Raw genomic sequence first — 16,672 nt, forward strand, 5'->3', positions numbered from 1 at the left:
AAGTGGTGCAGCTGGCCAGGGCTTTAACCTGCTGTGCCACAGCACAGGCGCCCTAAAATAAATCTTAAACAAACAGAAGCTTCAACAGGTTGATCCAGACTATTTCCTTGAGCAGGTCTGAAGATTCAAAGAGCATAACAATGAGATTCTTGGCATTTGTTTTTAGCATTCTGAGGCCCTGCAAATGAAACTAACAGGCAGTCCAGTAATGTTTTAAGGACATTATATAACTAGGTGTGGGGAGCAACTCGGACTGGACTGAGTTACTGGAATTAAGACTTATTCTATGCATCTGCTCTCCCACAATATGGCGCTGGGAGAGGAGAAAACAGCTTCTACGCAGCTGCCTCTTGCCAACTTGAGTGATGACCTCCAGGAGCTGATCCTGCTCCTGATTGGAGGAGAGCAGCGTACTCGGCGTGTGGGCAGCCGAGTTGGGATTGGCGGAAGAGGACTATAAAGGAGGAGAGAGACAACATGCACCAGGAACATCTAAGGGGAACATCTGAGGGAACACCTGTGCAGCCCCCGAGAGAGCCGGCCGGCGGTGTGCTGCTCCCCCGCGGAAGTGGGGAAAAGTGGCAGGGGGAACCGCCCTTCCACGGAGGTGGAAGGGTCGGTAGCCAACCCGGGAAGAACCAGCAGAAAACCCAGGGAGGGCCGAGCAGACAAAAGAACAGCGCAGGGTCCTGTGTCGTTCCTCCATGAAGAGGGGGAGCGACACTAGGAAATAAAATTCGGTAAATAGAAACTATCACTGATCAACAAGAGCAGTGATTCTCAAAATTATGTCCCTGGGCAAACACATCATTGTGGAAGGTTTCCCCAGGGCACTGGGAAAGTCTCAAAGCCAAGGGCAGTGTAGGGTCACCACCTCTGCCTGGAAATGCAAATAGCCTGCCTCGAAAATCTGTTGGGTCGTTGGGAAAACTCATCCTAACTAAGAAAGTACTGCAGTTACTAGTAGGCTGTTTCCATTGTAGTGCCTCTCATAGTGTGTTCAATAATTCTGATCCTGCTCACTATTTCGGTTAATAATTAATTGCCGGTAACACTGACACTCATCATCTGTGAGCTTAATATTTGAAATCTAAATCCTCATGCCTTATCCTAGACCTACAAGATCAGAAACTTCGGAGGTGGGGCTAAGAAATACCTGGTTTAAGTATTGTCAAAGATAAAGAAAGTTGGGCATTAGGAGCCAGTGCTGTGGTGCAGCAGGTTAAGTGGCCACCTGCAATGCCAGCATCCCATATGAGCACTGGTTCAAATCCAGGCTGCTCCACTTCCAATCCAGCTTCATGTCAATGCACCTGTGAAAGCAGCAGAAGATGGCCCAAGTGTTTGGGCCCCTGCACCCGTGTGGGGGACCCAGGTGAGGCTCCTGGCTTAGACTTGGCCATTTGGGGAGTGAACCAACAGATGCAAAATCTCCGTCTTTGTCTCTCCTTCTCTCTAACTCTTCCTTTCAAATAAAAATAAGTAAATCTTAAAAAAAAAAGTTGAACATTAGTTAAAGCGAAGTGGTGAAAATGGATTTTATTCAGTAACTACTGATGGTAGGGGCAAGAGCTGAGCTTCCTTCTGATTTCTGCAGAGGAGATGTCATTTTAAAGGTGGGATGAAGGAGTAGGGGCAGGAGAGGGAGCAGGGGCTTAGTACAGTCGGAGAAATGAATGCTTACAGAGGGCTGGCCGGTGTCAATGCAATGAGGCCCTCTGTGTTTGCTGACTGACGATTAATACCGAAGTTAGATTTCTGTTCTCCCAGACGCTGGGAGACAGAGCCCCTATAAAAAAATGGCCTTCAGGTCTTGGTGAAAGACATACCTGAGTTATAAGAGATACAAATATGCACATGTCGAAGGGACAGAGGAAGGATTCACACTTGTAAGCTCTTTGTAGTATAAATGCTCTATGGGAGGTCTGGGGCCTATTATCAGGTGATAGATTAAAAAAAAAAAACTAGAATGTCTTTTGACAGCCCTAAGGTTTTCAAGACATTTTCAAGGAATTCACGGGTGTTTACAGCCTAAGGGTTTGCCTTTAGGCTACTGGAAGCAGTGCTAGTTCAGTGAGGTCTCTTAGTGCAGAAGTTTGAAAGGAGTATACCTTGGGGGCCAGCATTGAGGTGTACAAATGCCAAATCAGGTTAAGCCGTTGCCTGCAGCACCAGCATCCAATATGGCAGTGCCAGGTGGAGTCTCAGCTGCTCTGCTTCCAATCCAGCTCCCTGCTAATGTGCCTGGGAAAGCAGTGGAGGATGGCCCAGTGTTTCCACCCTTGCTACCCATGTGGGAGATCAAAATGGAGTTCCTGGCTCCTGGCTGAAGCCCAGTAGAGGGCATTGGGGCCCTTTGGGGATTGAAACCACAGATTGAACCTGTCTTTCTCTCTAACTCTGCCTTTCAAATAAATACAACATTAAAAAAAAAGTGTACCTGCCTGTGGGGAGCAACTGGGAGCAACTCAGACTAGACTAAGTTACTGGAATTAAGACTTATTCTATGCATCTGCTCTCCCACAATATGGCGCTGAGAAGGGAAACAGCTTCTACACAGCTGCCTCCAGTTCAACCAATAAACTGTGGGACCTGCTCCTGATTGGAGGAGAGCAGCGTACTCGGCGTGTGGGTAGCAGAGTTGGGATTGGCGGAGGAGGACTATAAAGGAGGAGAGAGACGGCATGCACCAGGAACAGCTAAGAGGAACACCTGTGCAGCCCCGAGAGAGCCGGCCGGCGGTGTGCCGCTCCCCCGCGGAAGTGGGGAATGTGGCAGGGGGAACCGCCCTTCCACGGAGGTGGAGGGTCGGTAGCCAACCCGGGAAGAACCAGCAGCAAACCCGGGGAGGGCCGAGCAGACGAAAGAACAGCGCAGGGTCTTGTGTCGTTCCTCCACGAAGACAGGGAGCGACACCTGCCAAATATTTATGGATGGGTCTCATCCGTCAAGTGATTCTAACACACTCCCAATTTTGAGAATTAGTGCTCTTCTTCTATATATCCCAGACCCAGCCAGACTGGTTAAGCAAGGAAGTGTGTAAATAAGTTCACTCCCAGGAGTTTTCTATGCCCATAATTTATTTCCTTTAGTCCGATCCAGGTGGAAACAGCATATGCTTGAACCTGCCAGCTGGTAAGAGGTGACCTCTCATTTCCTACAAGGGGATTGTGATTGTGGCGATCTAATTGTTTCCCCCTGGTGGACATGATATCTCCTAGTAGCAGTTGACTTTATCAGAGGTTGCAGGATCAAAAGGAGTGATATTTAGATTGTCATTGAACTAGAGGAGAAAAAAGCATGTTCATGCCACTGTTTCTGGCTGCAGTAGTTGCTATGGCTTGCAGTTGTCCATGGATTATGTTAGGCATGGACGTGTTTGGAACTGTAACTATGGGGGAAATAGCATATGTGTCTATGGGGCAGCCAAGAGGAAGACTATAGGTAAACATCTATTGGGTCATCTTGATGTAGGCAGGCAGATAGGATAAATTTGATTAGGTTTGTGAGCTGGAAGACCACGCCCCCTGTGTGATCTCATGCCCCTACCTGACCCCACCTGTACGCCCACCTGCGAACCAGACTACATAACCATTCCCCTTTGGAAGTGGATAAAAGGCCTGGAACACGGTGGGCCCCTCCCTTGTTGCCCCGCGCCTTTGGGGTACATGGCCTTCAGGCCACCTGCTCTCTGCTTTCCTGCCTGCATGCTTGCTCTATGTGGCTTCTGGCCTGCTCTCTGCTTGGTGTGGAGCCAACGAAGCTTCTAGACCTCTCTTTCTCCCCTAAATAAAGCCTTCACTTTCCTGCACATTTCTCTTACTGAATAAAATCCTTAAAAACTTACCATGTTGTCTGGTCTATTTGAGCCAGCATTCAGAATTCTTCTCTGAATAAGTGAAAGCGCCCACAGGCTTATTGATATTGAAAATTATTAATAACCAGTCTGATATCAGTCTCTGCGGCACCCCTTTCCTATCACCTTCTCCACCTTATCTCATGGTTGCAGAAGGAGCCATCTCTTAGGTACCTTCCCAGAGAATCTGGGATTTTTTTAGAAAGCTTTTATTTAATAAATACAAATATCATAGATACAGCTTTTGGAATATAGTAGCTCTTCCCTCCATACCTGCCCTCCCACCCCCACTCCCGCCCCACCTTCTACTCCCTCTCCCATCCCATTCTTCATTAAGATTCATTTTTAATTATCTTTATATACAGAAGATCAACTCTATGCTAAGTAAAGTTTCACAGTTTGCACCCACACAGACACACAAAGTATAAAGTACTGTTTGAAGACTATTTTTACCGTTAATTCTCATAGTACAACTCATTAAGAACAGAGATCCCACATGGGGAGCAAGTGCACAGTGACTCGTGTTGTTGATTTAACAATTGACACTCTTATTTATGACATCAGTAATCACCCGAGGCTCTTGTCATGAGCTGCCAAGGCTATGGAAGCCTTTTGAGTCCACAAACTCCGACATTATTTAGACAAGGCCGTAATCAAAGTGTAAGTTCTCTCCTCCCTTCAGAGAAAGGTACCTCCTTCTTTGATGGCCCGTTCTTTCCACCGGGATCTCACTCACAGAGATCCTTCATGTAGGTCATTTTTTGCCACAGTGTCTTGGCTTTCCATACCTGAAATGCTTTCATGGGCTTTTTAGCCAGATCTGAATGCCTTAAGGGCTGGGGGAATCTGGGATTGAGTTTGAACAGGAGAGATGCAAAACTCCTGGCTGCATCGAGTCACCTGGTTCATTTCTTCCTATGACCCATCTGCATTACCCCCGGATTAGGTGATGCACCCCCGTCTTTATACAGGCGCATTCCTGCTTAAAGCTTGTGTAAATTGGATTTGTATTCCTTAAACACAAGAGTCCTAAGAGTACAGGAGAAACATTATGCTGGCCGTGAGCCACAGACAAAATACACAAGAGGCCAAAGCCCTGAAGGCAGAAAGGGGGTGGTGGATGTAGAATCGTGGTTTAAAGTGAGTGCTTTGCAGCCAGTATGTGCGTTGCAATTGCACAACCAGTTCAACGCCTTCTTAGCTCTATAAGTTGAACAATTTGCTTAACATTTTGAACTCTTACTGTATCTGTGACATAGGGACTCACCATTTATTCAATAGATTTATTTAATACCTACCATGTGCTGGGAATAAAGCTGGGCTCCAGAAGAAAATCTGTTTTAAGATAGTCGGTGGGGGGGCGGTGCTGTGGCACAGCGGGTTAAAGCCCTGGCCTGAAGCGCTGGCATCCCATATGGGCACTGGTTCTACTCCTGGCTGCTCCTCTTCTGATCCAGCTCTCCGCTATGGCCTGGGAGGGCAGTGGAGAATAGCCCAGGTCCTTGGGCCCCTGCACCCACATGGGAGACCCAGGGGAAGCTCCTGGCTTCGGATCAGTGCAGCTCCAGCCATTGTGGCCTTCTGGGGAATGAACCAATGGATGGAGGACATCTCTCTCTGTCTCTGCCTTTCTCTGTAACTCTGTCTTTCAAATAAATAAAATAAATCTTAAAAAAAAAAGACAGTCAAGGGGCCAGAATTGTGGCATAGCAGGTAAAGCTGCCACCTGCCATGCCAGCATCCTCCTCTTCTGATCCAGCTCTCTGCTGTGGCCTGGGAAAGCAGTAGAAGGTGGCCCCACACCCGCATGGGAGACCGGGAAGAAGCTCCTGGCTCCTGGCTTCGGATCAGCGCAGCTGCAGCCATCTGGGGAGTGAACCAGAGGACAGAGACCTCTTTCTGTCTGTAACTGTACCTCTCAATTAAATAAATAACTCTTAAAAAAAAAAAGACAGTAAAGGAGCTTAGAAGGGAGACAATGGTACTTACCTCAGAAGCTTGTAAAGATGAAATAACATTGCAAAGCATTAGCATAAGAAGTAGCACAATATGCACCTAATAAACATGAACCCCAATGAAGGGAGGAGAGAAGCACCAAGCGCTGTATGGAAAGTTCACAACAGACCCAACCCTCTGCTAGCTTTCACCTAAGTGGTAACTAACTACTCAGTTTCTGCAAGGGCTCACACAGCTTTCCTTATTGCCCAAACCCTTGGGGCCTGCTTGAGAGGCTAAAAGCTCATAAAGCCATTAGGAAATAATTCATGAGATAGTCTAATGACGCCACCATATTGCTTGTGTTTCTGGCATCAGCAACTGGCTGATGACAGGGAGCTCATTTGATTAGTAAAGGAAATGACAGTGGTTTTCAGCCCTAGTCACTCATCAATATCACCTGGGGAGTTTTTAAACCAATAATGATTGTAGGCACAGGACCCAGACACTTTTTTTTTTTTAAAGATTCATTCACTTATTTGAAAGTCAGAGTTACACAGAGTGGAGAGGCAGAGGGAAAGAGAGGTTTTTCATTTGCTGCTTCACTCCCTAGTTGGCCGCAATGGCCAGGAGCCAAGAGTTTCTTCAGGGTTTCCCACATGAGTACAGGGACCCAAGGCCCCGGGCCATCTTCCACTGCTTTCCCAGACCACTGCAGAGAGCTGGATCAGAAGTGGAGCAGCCGGGACTCGAACCGGCACCCATATGGGATGCCGGCACTGCAGGCAGTGGCTTTCAGACACTATTTTTGTTTTTGTTTTTAATTGTGACAAAATACATGCAATCTAACATTTGCCATCTTCAACATTTGAAGTGTGTAATTCAGTAGTGCTAAGAATATTCATACAAAACCCTCATCTGTAAAAATTATTCCCCAAGTGTTTGTAATATGCAATCAGGCTTGAGACCTGCTGAGCTGGAATGGAGAAAAGCATATAAATATTGGTTAAGTTCCTGAGCTGATTGTCATTTGTAACATGTAACATATGTGCTAGTCCTTTCCAATTCCAACATTTGGAAATAGTCTTATCTCCCTGTATCCCATCATCAATGCTATAGTCACTCTGGTCCTGAGGCCCACCTTTTCCCTCAACTATTTCAGCTCATTCTAATCCCTTCAGTTAATGATGCTGAGTACTTTGAATTAAAGATTATCAGGAGGCCTCAGAAGCAAAGTATCGCTGATGTTTGCCCTCCTGTCTGCCACCCCCTTTCTACTCTGAAACCAGAAATTTCTTGAAACTAGAAGCTCTCTCCTCCAAAGCAAGCCATAAAATTTAGAAAGGTCATGGTCTCCCTTCTCTTTCCTAATTTGAAGACCCAGGGAGGTCCTTCCCTGTACCCAGGGGGAAGGAGAGCTACACAGAAAGGTCTAGAATCTGAACAGGGATGGGCATTTGGCATAGTGGCTGTGACACCACTTCAGATTTCAGTTTGCTTCGAATCCACCATGGGAGGTAGCAGGAGACGGCTCAAGCACTTGGGCCCCTGCCACTTACATGAGACACAAGGATTGAGTTCCTGGCTCCTGGCTGTGTGGCATTTGGAGAATGATCCAGTGGATGGAAGATCTATGTCTGTGTTTCTCTAGCTCTCAAATTATAAATATATACATACAGGCCTTGCTGGGTTTCCCCTCCTCAGTCTATTACCATTACATCCTACTCTTTTGTCCAATCGCATTTCTACAAAGGTGCCCTTTCTTCATTAAACCTAAGCATACAAGTATACAGGTTTCCCTGGGTCTTGAGGTTTTCATTCCTGAAGGCTCCTGTGTCACAGAAAACATTGATTAGCTCTGTTATGCCTATTATCCTGTCTTTTGTTATAGGGGTGTTGATTGTGACCCTCCTGATGGCTGAAGAAAGGGAACACACCTTTCTGCCCCTATGGTTTCCGATGCCCAATGTGTAGTGGCTGAGCCAGCTGACTCATTTTGGAACCTGCAGATGGCATCCTGGGGCAATTCAGCCAAATATGGCAAAGAAAAGATCAGGTTTTTTTGTTTGTTTCTTTTCTTTGACCACAGCCAGTTTTCCCAGATATCTGCCTGTAACACCCAAGCTAAGAATGGAGTGTAAAATTGTTCTTTCTCCTTTCCTTTCCAAATTCAGATTAGCAGGAGAAAATAATTTAAATTAGTTTGGGGGAGTAGGAACTGCGATGTGTGTGTGTATGTGTGTGTGTGTGCGTGCGTGTGTGTGTTGGTGGAAGTGCTCTTATTTTCTGAGCCCCTCTGTCCCAGAGGTGGTCCTCTGTTCTCCTTTGTATCAGTATTCTCAGCTGTTTGTCAGAAAGATGAGACACATAGGATAAGAATACAGGTAGAGATCCTAGTAAGCCTGTTGTTTGAGCCTACTTCACGGACCGGTGAGTTTACAGTTTTCACCAGACCATCTGTTCAGACAAACTTTGCGGTGGGTTCTGGAGACAAAAACCAGAGGAGGTTCTTTCATCCTGTTTTGTGTCCAGAGAGTTTGCCTTTGTGATCAGTGAGGATGCTTTATCTAGTCGCTGCCACCAGGGGGCGCAAGTGTCTGGTAACCAACCAGTCACATAGGCTGGCAATCCATATATTCTTTGACCATCCCAGCTCTCATAGGAGTTTGGCTTATTAAGAGCTCTCAGTCCATGAGGGACTTTTTTCTTTTAAAAGATTGATTTATGTATTTGAAACACAAAAGTTACAGAGAGAGAGAGAGAGAGAAAGAGAAAGAGGCAGAGAGAGAGAAAGAGAGAGTCTTTCATCTGCTAGTTTACTTCCCAAATGGCTACAATGGCCAGGGCTGGGCCAGGCCAAAGCCAGGAGCCAGGAGTTTCTTCTGAGTCTCCCAAATGGGTGCAGGGGTGCAGGGGCTCAAGCACTTGGGCCATCTTCCACTGCTTTCCCAGGCCATCAGCAGGGAGCTGGTTTGGAAGAGGAGCAGTTGGGACTTGAACTTGCGCCCATATGGGATGCCAGCACTGCAGGCGGCAGCTTAACCTGTTACACCACACAGCCAGTTCCCATAAGGGACTTTTGTCATCTCAACCTTTGTGGCTTGGCTTTGTGTTGGGATACCCTCATCCCAGTAGCGCACGCTCAGTGTCACAAATTAGCAGGTCTATGACTTGGAGGAGGTGGGGTGCATTTTGTCTTCTGTAGGGGACCAGAGAAAACTTTGACACAAACTATCTGTAACCCTCTGCAGCAAGGAAGTTCTCCATTTCCTTTGTCTATCTTTGAAAAACGCTTTTTGGATTGTGGATTGAATCTTCTGTGCTCACTCTGAGAACACCACTTATGCCCCTGGGATTATAGGTTTGAGTTACGTTTGGAATAAATTGGCTATCATTTATAAAAATAAACTTGAATTGTGACCCTTGGTCTTGGGGTCACTTTTACTCATGCTCTTCTTCCTATGGACAGCTCTTCTTTTTCCGTTTGTCCCATTTTGTGTCCTAAACACCTGTCTGGGGTAAGCAGATTATCAGGCCTGTGTTTGCACGTGGCTAACTGAAAGGCTGGGGGCCTGCAAGACATAGCCAGGCAGAAATGGGGGTGTGTGCCTCATTTGCAGCTAGCAAAGCACCTATCATCCTGGCTCAAGGAGTTGTGTACAGGTAAGGCTGCCACTATTCCATACGGGAGCTGGTTCAAGTCCCGGCCGCTCCACTTCCGATCCAGCTCTCTGCTATGGCCTGGGAAAGCAGTAGAAGATGGCTAAAGTCCTTGGGCCCCTGCACCTGCATGAGAGACCTGGAAGAAGCTCCTGGCTCCTGGCTTAGGATCAGCTCAGCTCTGGCCATTGCAGTCATCTGGGGAGTGAACCAGTGGATGGAAGACCTCTCTCTCTCTCTCTCTCTGTAACTCTGCCTTTCAAATAAATACATTTTTTTTTAAAAAGAGCTCTATGGTCAAATGTTGGCTACATTGGAAGTGGATATTTAGGCTCTATTTTTAAGGCCCACTATTCCATTGGATCCTGCTTCTCCTCTGAGAACTTCTCAGCTGAAAGCCCTGGGCCTGTTTTCTTTCATATGGGCATGGCTCTTGCTATGGAAAATGTGATTGTAAATGTGATTGTTTTGGGGAAACTTACGATCCCCCCCAAAACTGGCTCCTTTCAGACCTGTTCTTTCCATTTACCTCTGCTCCTCCTTCGTCTTTTGCCACCTTCTATGGTCCATCCATTTCCCTTGAGTCTTTGCTGTGTTCCCCTGCGAGCCCCTACCTTGTCCATTTGGTTGTCAATAGATTGAAAAATCACTAGGCTGGCGCCGCGGCTCACTAGGCTAATCCTCTGCCTTACAGCGCCGGCACACTGGGTTCTAGCCAGATTCTGTCCTGGTTGCCCCTCTTCCAGGCCAGCTCTCTGCTGTGGCCAGGGAGTGCAGTGGAGGATGGCCCAAGAGCTTGGGCCCTGCACCCCATGGGAGACCAGGAGAAGCACCTGGCTCCTGCCATCGGATCAGCACGGTGCGCCGGCCGCAGCGGCCATTGGAGGGTGAACCAACAGCAAAGGAAGACCTTTCTCTCTGTCTCTCTCTCTCTCACTGTCCACTCTGCCTGTCAAAAAAAAATCACTATGAGGAAACCTCTGAGGTAAGGTTTCAGGTCTTTAAGGCCAAACTATAGTTAGGCTTCTGAAGCTCATCCAAGAACTCTCCGAATACCTCCTTGTAAAACTCCATAGTGAGTTCCTATCATTTTATGTTTATTTTGAATCCCTTTCTGTACCTCACTGGACACGCCCCCATCTCTGTTTTGGAAACATTTGGCGTTCTTTCTCTGTCCCTTTGAGCTGTACATTGCCCACCTTGTCTTCTCTAGGACTTGATACAGTTAACTTTCAGAAATGCAAATCTCAGGGAAATGACCATTATTAAAAAAGAAAGACCAGAGAGGGAGGGGCCGTGTCTACCTTTTAGTTTCTTTGCTTTTGTAGTATTTTTTAAAAAGATTATTTATTTGAAAGTCAGAGTTACACACACAGAGAGAGAGAGAGAGAGAGAGAGAGAGAAAGAGAGAGAAAGGTCTTCCATCCGCTGGTTCACTCCCCAGGTGGCCACAATGGCTGGAGCTGGTCCGATCCAAAGCCAGGAACCAGGAACTTCTTCCGGGGCTCCCACGCTGGTGCAGGAGCCCAAAGACTTGGGCCATCTTCGGCCGCTTTCCCAAGCCACAGTAGAGAGATGGATCAGAAGTGGAGCAGCTGGATCTCAAACCAGCGCCCACATGGGATGCCGGCACTGCAGGCGGTGGCTTTACCCGCTATGCCACAATGCCGGCCCCATTGTTTTTGTAATATTTTTGATATTTGTCTGATTTGTCAACAACCAAAGAAAGAATACTTAGAGATTGTGGCTAAGTTTATTTAGTGTCTCAACATTTTCATGAGCAATTCAAGCATAATTGTTGAGAATACATGAGTTGAACCAGATATAAGTGGGATAACATTTTATAGATGAACTTTTTAATAATATTTAAGTATAGAACAAAGACATGCCTATTTAAAAAGTTCAAAAGGGGCCAGGGTTGTAGGTTAAGCCACCGCCAGCATCCCAGATGAGTGCCAGGCGAGTCCTGGCTGTTTCACTTCCAATCCAGCTCCCTGCTAATGAGCCTAGGAAAGCAGCAGAAGATCTCAGGAGACAAGACGGAGTTCCAACCTCCTGGATTTGGCCTGGCCCAGCTCTGGCCGTTGTGGCCATCTGGGGAGTGAACCAGAGGATGGAAAACTCTCTCTCTCTCTGTAACTCTGCATTTCACATAAATAAATACATTTTTAAAAATAGTTTCAGCAATCTTTTTGGTAACTTGAAACTTTAAAGAGAAATTAAGTAATAGATACCTGGTTAAATATCTGGGTCAATTAAAATGCTAAAACAATTACTAAGAGTGGGTTTAGGTTTATATACTTTGTCATCCTACTTTTTTATGTTTTTTTAATTATTATTTTTCTTTATTTTTTATTCTTTAAATCTTTTCTTTTTTAAAGAAATACTTCATTTTATTTATTTGAGAGGGAGAAAAGCAGAGCAGTGGGACTTGAAGTGGAGCACTGATACTGGATGCTGGCATCACAAGCAGCCGCTTAACCCGCTGAGCCACAATGCTGGCCATCATCCTACTTTTTTAAGATTTATTTTATTTATTGGAAAGACAGGGTTACAGAGAGAGGTAGAGCCAGAGAGAAAGAGAGAGAGGTCTTCCATCCGCTGGTTCACTCCCCAAATGGCCACAATGTCCAGAACTGAGCTGATCCAACCCCAGGAGCCAGGAGCTTCTTTTGGGTCTTCCATGCGGGTGCAGGAGTCCAAGGGCTTGGGCCATCTTCTACTGCTTTCCCAGGCCACAGCAGAGAGCTGGATTGGAAGTGGAGCAGCTGGGACTCGAACTGGCGCCCATATGGGATGCTGGTGCTGCAGGCAGTGACTTTAACCTGTTGTGCCATAGTGCCAGCCCCTTGGCATCCTATTTTTATGTGGTATGGATAAACTAAATATTTTAGGTCTTTCATAAGCATGGAAATAATTTCTAGAAATTACGATATAGCAGATGCTATTAGAAGACAGTTCACAATGATTACTAGTTTTCACTAGAAATTACTTAGTTATAATTATAAAATTATAATTAGTATATCTAACTTAACTACTAGAAACTGTAAAGGAAACTACTCCATATGTCAGAAAAATGTTTCCTAAAGAAAGATATGAAGGATGTGTTTTTTTAAAAAACTGATGGATATTAAAAAAAGTATAAGGAAGTTTTGAGGGAATATTTTGTGATCAGTAAACTGGCTGAGGTTGGATTGATTTATTTAGGTTTTTTAAAATTATAATTACCTTTGTTATTAATAGTACATTGATGCAAAGTAGAACTTAAGAGTCTTCTCTGTTAAAATGTCAAAGTTTTGGGGCCGGTGCTGTGGCATAGTGGGTAAAGCCACAACCTGCGGTGAGAGCATCCCATATGGGCGCCAGTTCGAGTCCCGGCTGCTCCACTTCCGATCCAGCTCTCTACTATGGCCTGGGAAAGCAGTGGAAGATGGCCCAAGTTCTTGGGCCCCTGCACCCACATGGGAGACCCAGAAGAAGTTCTTGGCTCCTGGCTTCGGATCCGCCCAGCTCCGGCTGTTGTGGCCATCTGGGGAGTGAACCAGTGGATGGAAAGCCTCTCTCTCTCTCTCTCTTTCTCTCTCTGCCTCCACCTCTCTGAAGCTCTTCCAAATGAATAAATAAATCTTTAAAAAAAAGATAATTTCTTATGCTTGATGTTGTTTTGTATGCATTTGATTACTTGGGTAAGTCTTTTGATATTAAAAGAGCTTAGTTTTTGTCAATAGCTGGGTAGCATTTTGTATTTTCCTTTAAAATTTTTGTCACTTATCAAATAGATAACCAAGATCGTATTTAAGTGTTTTAAACCTTGTGCCATATTTATAAATGGGGCAGCACTGTGGCATAGGTGGTAAGACCGCCCCCTGCAGTGCCGCATCCCATATGGGCGCCAGTTGGTGTTCTGGATGCTCCTCTTCCGATCCAGCTCTCTGCTATGGCCTGGGAAAGCAGTGGAAGATGGCCCAAGTTCTTGGGCCCCTGCACCCACGTGGGAGACCTGGAAGAAGCTCCTGGCTCCTGGCTTCGGATCGACCCATCTCCAGTCATTGCGGTCATTTGGGGAGTGAACTGGCGGATGGAAGACCTCTCTCTCTGCTTTTCAAATAAATAAATAAATCTTTTAAAAAACTACTTAGGGAACATTGTTAAATAATAAGTGATGCTAAAGTTTCTTTAAGTTAGATTTATGGGTGTATGATTTATATGAGTGTTTCAAAAATTATGAGATTCCTGGGAATCTAATATATTACCAGTCATCATTTTGGTTATCATGTTAAAATGTGAGAGGCACATTACTAAGGCTTTATTACAATATCTTATTTCCAGATATGAACAGACAGCTTTAAGGAACTAAGGTTAACATTATAGAGCTAATAAAGACCCCATGGGGAAGAACTGGCCTGGGATCTTGAATATACGGTTCACATGGTTGTCTTGCAGGTGGGTAAAGAGTCTCACTTCCTGGCAGGCCCAGGAATCTCAAAATATTTTGGTAGAACCAGGCAGTGGAGCTCACGCAAATCTGTAGCTACTACAGGTGAAATTTCATGGTGAGCAGATGATTGGCTTCCTAGATTTGAGGTGCTTTTAAAAATCTCATCCAAGGGGCCAGCACTATGATGCAATGGGATAAAGCCCTGGCCTGCAGTGCTGGCTGCCCCTCTTCCAGTCCAGCTCTCTGCTGTGGCCTGGGAAAGCAGTAGACGATGGCCCAGGTCCTTGGGGCCCTGCACCTGTTTAGGAGACCCGGAAGAAGCTCCTGGCTCCTGGCTTCAGACCGGCTCAGCTCCGGCCATTGCAGCCATTTGAGGAGTGACCCAGAGGATGGAAGACCTCTCTCTCTTTCTCTCTGGCTTGACCTCTCTCTGTAACCCTGTCTTTCAAACAAAACAAAACAAAACAAAACACTTATCCAAGCGCCTGGCATTAGATGGAATGATTAAGATGCCCTTTGGGAAGCTTGCATCCTGTATCATATTGCCTGAGTTCAATTCTCAGCTCCACTCCCCATTCTGGCTTCCTGCTAATGCACACTTGAGGGGCAGCAGGTGATGACTCACATAGTTGAGGCCTTGTCACCCATTCGGGAGACCCTAAGATTGAATTTCCAGCCCTGACTGTTGCAGGCATTTGAGGAGTAAACCAGTGGATGGATGCTGTTTCTCAGAAAAAAAAAAAAAAAAAAAGGATCCAATCCGAGATTCCTTATAAAAAGTTTTACAGAGCTAAATAGAAGAGAGTATTTTAAAACGTCATTTTTTTTTTTTATGGGCAGAGTGGACAGTGAGAGAGAGAGACAGAGAGAAAGGTCTTCCTTTGCCATTGGTTCACCCTCCAATGGCTGCCACGGCCGGCGCACCACACTGATCCGATGGCAGGAGCCAGGTGCTTCTCCTGGTCTCCCATGGGGTGCAGGGCCCAAGCACTTGGGCCGTCCTCCACTGCACTCCCTGGCCACAGCAGAGAGCTGACCTGGAAGAGGGGCAACCGGGACAGAATCTGGCGCCCCGACCGGGACTAGAACCCGGTGTGCTGGCGCCGCAAGGTGGGGGATTAGCCTAGTGAGCCGCGGCGCCGGCTAAACATCATTATTCTTACTGCCTTTATATGAATAATCAAGACATGTTTAATGAGACTAAATTTGTTTTGCAAACAAATCAGTCTTAATTGGATTATCTTTGGTAGAAAAGGGGGTGACTATGGAGAGAAAAATGTTTCAGAAGAAAATAATACACTTATTGTTCAGAGTCTACCTCATTGGTGTGGAGGGTTTCTTATCTACCTGCAATCTGGACGACATCCTGAATTCCTCTAGATTCCTCCAATACTTACGTCTGGCTATGAGCCTCCAAAGGAATATTTCCAATATCTTCCAATCATTTCTGGCTTGCAATGACTCAAATTAAAATTGATCTTTTCCTGGATCTCTTCAAGCTGAAGCTGAACAACTTGATATGCACTTCAGAGATTTCACCATAACAGCTTATGTACAAAGAAGCCTTCCTACCTGTTGTTGAATAGAGTGCTTGGAAACTTCCCTGGGACACCTAATGCAAACCAGGGAAGTCTGTTTGCTACTGGCTGCCTTCACAGTAACTGAAGATGCTTCAAACGCAGTATCTAGAAATCTTCTTGTTTGGCTTCCCTCCACACTCAAAAATGGAGTTTGTAGTTTGCTCTAATCATTAACCTTTTTTAAGCCTCTTATTAAATGGCTGACTGTATGATATGTACTGAGGAATTTGAATTACAAGATACTGTAAGGCCTCAGAATCAAAGTCTCTCTCTGGCCTTCTCTCCCCCCCTCCCTTTTTTTTTTTTAAGATTTATTTATTTACTTGAAAGTCAGAGTTGCACAGAGAGAGAAGGAGAGGCAGAGAGAGAGAGAAAGGTCTTCCATCCACTTGTTCACTCCCTAGTTGGCCGCAATGGCTGGAGCTACCCCAATCCGAAGCCAGGAGCCAGGAGCTTCCTCCAGGTCTCCCATGTGGGTGCAGGGGCCCAAGGACTTGGGCCATCCTCCCCTGCTTTCCCAGGCCAGAGCAGAGAGCTGGATGGGAAGTAGAGACTGCAACTGGCGCCCATATGGGATGCCGGCACTGAAGGCAGCGCCTTTACCTGCTATGCTACAGTGCCGGTCCCTCTCTGGCCTTCTTTGGCCTTCTCTTGCCTTCCAGTTTACCACCCCTCTTTCTACATCAAAGCAAGCCATAAAACCGAACAGTCACACTCTCCTTTTTCCTTTCTCCCTTGAAGACTCTTCATTCCCAAGGGCTCATGCCTCACACCTAGGACAGAGTGCTACACAGAGAATGCTTAAGAATCTCAACAGACAGACCTTGCTGAATTTTCCCTCACTAGTCTATTGCAATTACATACTATCCTTTTGTGCAATCATATTTCTGCATGGGTGTCCATTCTGCATTAAACCAAAGCATAAAATAGGCTGATTTCCCCTGGGTTTGGGGGCCTTCATTTCTGAATCCTCCCATATCACATGAAACCTTTATTTTTTTCTTACAGTCTTTTGTTAAAAGGACTGTTGGTTGTGTTCCTTCTGATAGGTAAGAAAAGGTATTGTTACTTTTTTTCCCTTACAGGGTCAATGGTCTTTTACCAATAGGCCCCAACTGTTCATGTGCTTGAAACTTGACCCCAAGTGTAGTTATGTTGTGAGCTCATCATGTACTTAGTCCCTTCTGCAAATAGCCATTTCCC

The sequence above is a fragment of the Oryctolagus cuniculus genome, chromosome X (assembly GCF_964237555.1).
Source record: "Oryctolagus cuniculus chromosome X, mOryCun1.1, whole genome shotgun sequence".
NCBI lineage: Eukaryota > Metazoa > Chordata > Mammalia > Lagomorpha > Leporidae > Oryctolagus > Oryctolagus cuniculus.